This window comes from Olea europaea, chromosome 20 (assembly GCF_002742605.1).
Source record: "Olea europaea var. sylvestris chromosome 20, O_europaea_v1, whole genome shotgun sequence".
In the NCBI taxonomy this organism is placed as follows: Eukaryota; Viridiplantae; Streptophyta; class Magnoliopsida; order Lamiales; family Oleaceae; genus Olea; species Olea europaea.
Window position 1 is genome coordinate 10356074 of NC_036256.1, and position 10117 is coordinate 10366190.

Here is a 10117-nt window from a genome sequence, read left to right on the forward strand (position 1 = left end):
CATTTGAGTCTCTAGATTTTTGATAGCTACATTTTGGTCTTGAAGAGTGGCCTCAATTTTTCTCATGAATTGATTATTAGTCTACATGTATTGATTTGTCTTGTCCATGAATTTACCGAATATCTCTTCAAGTTGAGGCTTTTTCTCTTGTTGCTGATACTGACCCTATGACCTATTATGATTTTGGTTGTTCCAAGAGAAATTAGGGTACTTTTTCCAATTTGGATTGTATGTTTCCACAAATGAATTGTTCTGCTGACACTGTCCACACTTAGCAAAATCTGCATGCTCTATTCCTTGTACCAAGATTGGACACTCTGCTATAACATATTCGGCTCACATTCCTCACAACTAGCCTTCTTCGGCTGTGCTACGTTAGTTGACTGTGACATATTTTCCACCTTGTAAATTAAGAGTCAATTTTGGTAGACAAGGTAGAATAAACGTCCACTTTATAAACTCCCGGTGTCATCTTCTAAACTGCTCGTTCCAATGTCCACGTAGCTGATGTAACAACTATAGTCTCGAATAGTTTTAGTGTTTCATCAATTGTCTTTGTGGACAGTGATCCGTTAGATGACGATTCAACCATGCTCTTAAAGGCTAGAAGTAATCCCGCATAAAAGTATTGGACCTGGAGTCCCTTGCTAATTACATGATGTGAACACTTTCACGGCATATTTTTAAACCTATTCCAATCTTTATCAAAGTTTTGTGAGTTGCCTTGATGAAAAACAAATATGTCATGCTTGAGCTTTGCAATCTTAGTAGGCAGGAAGAACTTGGTACATAATTTTTGAGCTAGATCATTCCATGTAGTGATGCTAGCGATTGGTTGTAAATCTAGCCACTCAATTGCCTTGTCGCGTAGTGTATGTGGAAACAACCTTAATATGATTGTATCGTCTGAGATTCCTTAATATCCGAAGTGTTAGCACATCTCCAAAAAGCGAGAAGCGTACGTATGTGGATCCTTTTCAGTTCTTTCATAGAATTGATGTCCGTTTTGAAATAGTTGTATCACGTTGGTCTTCCATTGAAAGTTAGGCTGCACAAATGGTGGATACACGATGATTAGCTGGCTCTGAATTATCTAAAGTGTCATGAAATCTCCTACAAGCATATTGCCTTCATCTGTTACTCCTCCTTCATTGGCTTGAAAAATGGGATTGTTCTGTATATTAGCCATTTGTTGCTATGCTTCTCTATTTTCTCGCTGCATTCGATGTAGAGTTTGTTCTATTTCTGGATCGACTAGGATTAAGTCTCCTTCAATAGACCTTAACATGCAAATTTACGAGATAAATCAATAGGAGTGCTTAGATACTATAATGAAGCAAATAACAAAACAAAGCAAAATAAAAATAAAATGAACTGAAATAATATTAAAAAAAACTACAAATATTAATCTTGAAATTAGTGCCAATGCAAATAAAATTAAACGAATACTTAATCCCCGACAACGAAGTCAAAAACTTGTTCACGAAATTATTCTTTCAATTTAAAACACTGCAAGTTTACGGTTCGTTAACAAGTAATAAAGTGGTTCAATTGAGTCCGAATGTCATCCGACAGAGATTGAGTAGTTCAATTTTACCTAATGTAGCCTTAACCGAAACCAATTTATCCAAAATGAATTTTTCAACCTAAGAAAACCTTAATTTAAATAAAAACCTAATTACAGAGAACCCTAGTTTTACAAACGTGATATTTAAATGAATTAAATAGGCAAGACGTTGTTCTTTATATAAATTAGACTGCAATGTGATGGTTGGAACGCAAATTAATTGTATTCAATGAAAATTAAAAGTATTAGGATCACGAATCCCCATGCACTGATCACCTTAAACCATAGTTTCACAATATAATAACACAATTGAATTATTGAAGATTCAATGCTCCTAAATCTATCCAAACTCTCTCTCGAGCAGTGTTGAACCCATTTTCATATACCACCAACCTATATCTTTACGACGGATGCATTTATAAGAATGCATGTGGTTTTATGAGCATTTAAAGATTCACGTAAAGTATAGAGGTATATCTCTAACCTCTATCGGACTCTATGATAATTTATATCTTGTCGAATTTATTTTCCTTCTCTCGAAAGTAATAAATAAATCACCACACATCACATAGTTATGTACACTTAATTATGGAAATCAATTAATGTATATAAATCATTCAAATAGTCAAATACGTATTTTAATATCAAATTGCAAAACTAGAAATCCAAAGATCACATCACATGGTTCATCGATCTCCTAGTACTAGAATATTTAGCCTAAAAAGGAAAAAAATAATAGAATACATATTTTCTTGAAGATAAAATATCACCAGGTTATGAATTCGCGTGAAATCTCGATGATCTTCGTGAAGTCCTTCGTTACTCTTGCTCAAAATCATTTCCAAGATATATTTTCTCGCCTCCCAATGCATTCTCCTCTTAAATCTAACGAGTCTAGATTTTCATATCGCATCCCAATCGAGGTCCAAAAGAGTTTTAACGAAAACATGAAATTGCAGACTCGGCCCCCAAATTTACACTATGTGACCGCATAGGTATAACCTATGCTAATGCATAGAAGAAAATTTGTGGCTCGAAAAATTTCGGTCACCTTCCATTCGACCTCATGGAAGTACCGCTATGCGGTCGCATTGTAGTAGTTCTTTCAAAAATGTCCATTTTGGTCCTCAAACATTATTTTCTTCCATTTTGACCACATTTTAAAAAAAATTCTCATTCCATCAACAAATATTAGTCTCCAATTGGTACTTGGCTCAATCAAATCCGTGATTACTCCCTCGGTTCATCTTTTGGATAATTGCATTTTAGTCCCTAGACTTTCATTTTTCTTCGTTTTGGTCCATGTAATTGTCTTTCTTCCTTTGATCATCCCGCATTATCCCCGAGTTGATACTCAGCTCATTTTTAATCTCGGTTCGCCTTTTAGTTCAAAGTTTGGGTATTTATGTTTTGGTCCCTGAACTTTTACTTTACTTCAGTCCCTGAACTTTCACTTTGCTTCGTTCTAGCCCTTTTTCAATTTTTTTCTCATGGATTCCAACATGTCCATCAATATAACCTACGATATACAAATTATATGAAACTAAGCCACAATTCAAATATTTTACTCGTAATTTAGTCATGTTTGTGAATTAAATAAGTACATAAAAAGTACTTATCAATAGACTACCATGAACTTCTCCATGAAAGATCGTAAAACCTGTTGCATTAACCTTATAAAAGTGTTGGGCGTGATGGATAGTCGAAAAGGCATGACTATCTACTCATACAAACCATGTTGCATCTTAAACGTCATCTTCCACTCATATCCAAACCTTATTCTGATTTGGTGATATCCGCTTTTAAAGTCAATTTTTGAGAAGGCCGTGGAACTGGATAATTGATCTAACATATCATCCAGGTGGAGAATTAGAAACCTGTACTATACTGTAACCCTGTTGATTGCTCTGCTATCAACACACATATACCAAGAGCCATCATTCTTCAATACTAGTAGAGTAGGAACTGCATATGGACTCATACTCTTATAGATTAGCCCATTCTCCAATAATTCTACGACTTGTTGCTGTAACTCTTTGGCTTTCCTACGACTGAAGCGATACGCTGGTGGGTTAGGCAAACTCGACCTCGAATTAAGGTCAATCTAATGTTGAATATCCCTCATAGGCTGTAAACCCGGAGAGAGATCCGTTCACATTAGGTCAGAAACTCTGTTAGCAGCTGCTGGACCTCAGCTGGTAAGTTTAGACAGTTGCCTACTGTACTATGCTCACGAGGCAGTAGAGCATAGATATATCTTCATGCCTAATCTCGACCAAAAACCTAGACATAGAAAGCAGAATGGTATTATTAACTACTGGGTAAGCTTGGTTTCTTCCAGCAAGGTGCCAACATAATCTTTTTCTATTTGATGCAAAGGGAATATGTATTTTTCCCCCATGATGAACAACACTGCGATCATACTATCAAGGTCAACCCAAAAATGTATGACAAGCATCCATAGACACAACATCACACCAAGCATTATCAAAATATTTCCTGCAAATTGAAAAAGACACTAGACATCGTTTTTCTACTGTTAATTCACTACCTTTATTCAGCCACGATAATTTATAGGTTCTCCAACTTCTTCGAATTTCCCTACCACGTCTTCCTCAATCAAGAAATTTTTACTCTTCTGACCAATCGACTTCTTGAAATTATTCGCTATATACCCCAGTTCATCACATCTGAAACACTTAAGATTTGAGTTAGAATTGTCCGACGGTAGCTGATGGATAGGATGGGATTCTTGAAGGTAAACTAGCTTACTACTTTCACCCTTGAGCACTGGCCTCCCGTTCTGTTACTTTTCCACAGCAAGAGTATGCCGGTATGCTTCAGAAACAGTCTAAAGCGATTGAAGGCTCAGAACATCCTACAGGGGCTATCGTAATCCCAAATATTGTACCATCATCTACTCTTCTGTCTCAAATAAATTATTTTGGGCTACAAATTGATAGAATTCTTCCGTATAATCATCAACCGATCTTATGCTTTACCTTAGTGAATGGAGCTACTGAAACAAAGTTTGAGTGTAGTCGAAAGGAAGGAAATGTCCTTTCATCTTCTCCTAATCAGTGATCTTGGCATTGTCCTGTCGCTTTCGTGAACGCCTAAACTATTTCCATCATGCAGATGCTCTATCCTTGAGTTTGATGGTGACCAGTTTCACCTTAACATGATCTGGGACCTCTTTATACTCAAAAATGCGCTTTACTTCATTCAACCAATTAACAAGTCCTTCGACCTATAACGTACCAAAAAAATGGGCAGATTCACTCTGAAATCAAGGTCTCCATAGTGATCCTCCTATCTCCAGTGATCCCAGACTTGAGCATGATTATGATACGGGTTTTTGAAATTTGTATCGAAATCACGACCCTCCAATTCATGATTGCCGAAATCCTGTTTCGCTAGACATTGGGTTATTTCTTAACCTGCCGCTGTAAATCCTTAATTGTGACATCCTGAACATTACAATCACAGTATGGAACTTCCTTAATCGAAACCTGCCTATGATGACCATGACCATGACCACGACCACATCCGCCAACAGAGAGATTTCTCTGAAATTCAACTGACATGGGGCAGGATAGTGATTATCTTACAAGCTAATTACCACAGATGATTCACAGAAGTAATATGAATGAAATGCCCAAACAACAAAGAGATTCCTCTGAAATTCAACTCAATATTATTCAAAATGCAGAATGAAGAAAAACAGCCTACAAGCCAGGCAATATAGCTAAATAAGAGCAATATTATTGGAATTTTACCAAAAATAGCAAAATCCCAATAATCATACCAAAATGAACTAAGTAATAAAAGAAATAACTTGCAAAAAAATCTGGCTCAAATTGGGTTCATAATCATCTAAAACAATAACAAACAAAATATTACCAAAAATGAAAAAAAAATAACTAAAAATGGGAATTCGAAAGGGAAAACAGCAAATTTTGTCCTTGAAAATGATGCCCACTATGTGTAGCTGTGTGACCATGACGTGCATGTCGAAAAGAGCTTTTCAAATTGGGATCATGATTACGATTTTGATAACCATAGCCAAAGTTATGATCAAATTACTAAAACGTTTCAAAAATGTCCCCAGTTAGGAAAAGATTACAATCACTTTTCATCTTTGCGCTGATCTGCCAACTCATGGTATCTTAGTGCCATTAACATGCTATCTGACCACTCAACATCACTTAACTCGGAACCTGCTACATCAATCGCCCCGAGTTGAAAAGACTCGTCCTCGAGTTCACATTAGCTTCTTCGGAATCCACAAAACAAGGACTTAATTGTTTCAGATTAAAGACATCAGAAGTCTTTAAATGGCTTGGCAGGCACAGCCTATAGGCATTATCATTGATCTTCTTCAGGACCTCACAGGTCCAATCTTTCCCTCCTTAAGCTTATTATACTCCCCAACAGGAAAGCGATCACGGGTTAATACTGCCCAAAGGAAATCACCAATATTAAAAAGTACCTGACAACAGTAGTTATGTACCTGAACCTTGTACTTTGCATTACTCTTCTGAATGGCTAGTTCACCAATTCATGGATGCCTCGAAAATGTTTTGCCATCTCATCGACCTTGTGATTAAAACATTCCACACATGAGATAGGGGTTAAGTTAAGTACTCGGGATGGATTCCAACCACAAGCAATCTCAAATGGCCTCATTCCTGTGGTTCTATTCTTCGACCTGTTATAGGCAAATTTTGCTTAAGGTAATGCCTAATCCCACTGCTTCGGTTTACTCCCTGCCAAGCTTCTCAAAAGTTTTCACACATCACTCTTGCTTTTGATACTCATCAAATATTAGAACATTATCTAGTTGAGATAAAAATTAAAAAAATCTATGACTCAATTGAAAGTGCTACACAAAATCGTTGTAGTTATCATAAGTTCTAAAACATGAAATCCTACTATTATAACATGAGAAACATATATTAATGATTATGATAAAAAAGAAAATAATAAATTTCTTGTTTACTATGACTTTTACCATTTACTGTTGGAAGCACCAAAGTTTTGTTGAAGTCACAAGTTTTCAACAATCTGTTGTAATCCATTTGGAACAATACATGGAAGAAAAATGCAGAATAAAAAGATTTGTAATATATTTGGATAGAAATAACTCAAATATTGTTTGAGCCCAACTTTTTGGGTAATGAGTTTTGTAATAGTAATTTTTGAAGAATGTGTTGTGGAGAGGTAAGAAAAACTTTAATTTATGCGTAAAATTATTTTATTAGAAGAATGAGTGATTGAAAATGAGTTTAAGAAAAAATAAGTTTTTTGAGAATGGAGCTCCAACAGTGGCTAAACTTAGAGACAATAAAAGTCAAGATTGCATACTAAAAAATCTAATATGGAGATTTTAACAATTGTATATTGAGAATATAAAGTTCTATGGAAAAAAAAATGAAATGAGGAAGGTGTTTATATAGAAAATGTGACCCCTTTTTTAAATAGCATTGAAAAATGAGCCAAACAGTCATTTATTTACAGTTTGGTGACCAAATGTTCACATGAAGCTGGCCACGAGCCAACTTGTGGGTCAGGCTCATGGACCTAGCCCATGAGTTCAAGAAGAGCTGCCGCATGAGAAAGATTGAGCTCCACTTTGCAACCCATTACTTGAGTGGTTAGAAAAATGATCACATGTATTTATTTAAATGTTGTCTTAAAAAAAATCCATTAGCGCTCTAGGCTGTGGATGAATATCAACTATTCATGCATTTGGTTACAAAATTGACTATGTTCTTACTGGATTAGTAGAATGAATAATCACCTAACAACTCTCCTTTTTTGGGTCCTCTAAAGCATGAAGAAAATACTTGAAAAGCATGATTTGCACAAACGGAACCTTGAAAAGTTGGAACAACCGTCTCTTGACCTTCAGGGAAGGTAACTATTTTTTTTATTTTATCTTTTTACATTCTTAAATAAATATTGAATCTCAATAGTTAAAAGAGATACTTTCCCACGTACAATATCACTGGATAACCAATGCACCTATGCATATTTGGTGAGTGGATTAATCAACTTTCGACATTATTATAAGGAAAATACTATAAACTTATGTCTATTCACGGTTCCCTATAATTTAATGGAGCAGAAAACATGCACTAACATAGTTATGTTATGCTCTCTGGATATACATTATAATCTACAGTTCTTAATGTTGTCCGATGTTGTCAAGTATACCTTATCAACTACAGTATTATTGTAGAATGTCATCTTACAAATACATGCTTGCTTAAAGTAGAAACTGTATTTTCCTTTTTTATAAAGAATGAGAGAATGGTTATGCAGCTAGATGAGGACAGAAACTGCTCAAAATTAAGCACAGAAGTGGCTGAGAGGAGCCATCAACTGAGGTTTGTGCTTCCATAGCTCATTTTCTAATACGGTTGGTAAAAAATTTCAGCTTGATTTTTGCTAATAACAGATACAAGAGAGGAGAGGAACTCCAAGAATTGAGTATAGAAGAGTTGCAGAAGTTAGAGAGATCGCTTCAAATCGAGTTGAGCCATGTGAGAAAGATAAAGGTCAGTGCTTAAAATTGTGTACCATGTTGTAATGATGCCTCAATTATGGACTTTTAACTAGGAATTCTTATATTTGGCCTTGATAGAGTATTGTTGTTTTTACAGGATGAGAAAATTATGAAACAGATCAATCAACTTAAACAGAAGGTTCGTATGCAAACTTGTTAATACGATCATAAGAGAAGAAATATTACTACAGTATATGGTACAAATGACATGGTTCAAAATCGAATGTAAACCAGTTGAATCATCAGATTTTCATGTGGATATAGTCTTAAAATTATGAAATGTGCAGGGAATGCAACTTATGGAAGAGAATGAACATCTAAAACTGCGGGTATGAACTGAAACTGAAAAGAATCTCTTGTGGGTGCGTGCACACATATGTGCACTATTGCATAATTTAAGGGAAAACTTAAATTTTCTCTCTCTCTCTTTTTTTTTTTTTTCTTCCAAGGTGGAGATGTCGAAAGACCACAAAGCCACTGTAGCTTCTGATTCAGAGAACATAGTCGAGGACGAGGAGGAAGGTCAATCATCAAAGTCTGTTACTAATGCCCTTAACTCAAAAGATTCTGATCACTCATATACGTCTCTCAAGCTTGGATGAGTGTGTTATAGTTTCTTTTTCATTTTCTTATGCTATTACCAAGTAAAAACAAAATTCAACTAGGTAACAATAAATAAGCTTGGTAATGTGATAGCTGTTGGATGAAAGATGAGTTTACTAACTTGGATTGACTAAGGCTTTTAAGAGGACAACACTAATAGGAAGAAGGAAGTGAAAAAAGAGGAAACTTGTATTTCTCAAATTCAAGACTTTACACACTTTTTGGCTTGTTACAAAATGGAGGGCACTACCCCTTTATATAGTGTTTACAAGAAGATTCTAGTCCACACATTTTCTAGAGATACCTAGACCACATATCAAGATATTTTCCTAGAATTCTCTAGATATTCTTTATAAAACTACATATCTTACTTAAATATTTATATAGATTTTTCTAGTAGATATTTATATAGATTTTTCTAGATAATGCTTTTAGAAATGCTATGCATGTTGGGCCTTTTAATTGATTTGGGCCTATAAGCAAAATCCTTAAGCCCATATTATTTAGTCCAAAAATCAAGTTTACTACTCAACATCCCCCCTTAAACTTGATTTTGCTACTCCAAGTAGAGTTCTTAATTTGCGGAACACATGCTTAGTGAGAATGTCGGCGATCTACTCCTGGGAGGTTACATATTTCATCTGCACTTCTTTCTTTGCAATGCTTTCTCTTATGAAGTGATATCTTGTATCAATGTGCTTGCTTCTATCATGGAATACTGGGTTCTTTGCCAATGCCAATGCCGATTTGTTATCAACATGGATTTCGATTGGCTCTTCTTGTGATACTCCAAGCGTCTTCAACAAGTTTCTAAGCCAAATCGCATGGCAGACACTTGATGTAGCTGCAACATATTCAGCTTCACATGTAGATAGTGCTACGATCGATTGCTTCTTTGAGCTCCAAGTGAAGGCTGTGTCGCCCAAGTAAAACACGTACCCAGTCGTACTCTTTCTATCATCACTATCTCCGCCCCAATCGCTGTCACTATATCCAACAAGTTTGAACTCATTAGATGATGAATAGACTAAGCCATAATCAAGCGTACATTTGATGTAGCGAAGAATTCTCTTTGCAGTTTTCATATGGGTCATAGTAGGTGTCTCCATATAGTGACTGATGAGCCCAACTCTAAAAAGGATATCGGGTCTTGTGCACGTCAAATATCTTAGACTTCCAACAAGACTCTTAAAAAGTGTTGGATTTACTTTTTCACCTTCATCATTCTTCGACAACTTGATTTCGCATTCGACGGGGGTGCATACGGGCTTACAGTCCTCCATATTGAATTTCTTTAGAATTTCTTTTGCATATCCTTCTTGTGAGATGAAAATGCAGTCCTCCATTTGCTTTACCTTTATCCCAAGATAGTAGGC

General features: G+C 35.6%; 1 pseudogene; it reads left to right on the forward strand.

Annotated features, from left to right (window-relative positions):
- LOC111369051 overlaps positions 1-8787 on the forward strand; it is a 30126-nt pseudogene extending 21339 nt beyond the window's left edge.
- Positions 8788-10117: the final 1330 nt, after the last annotated feature.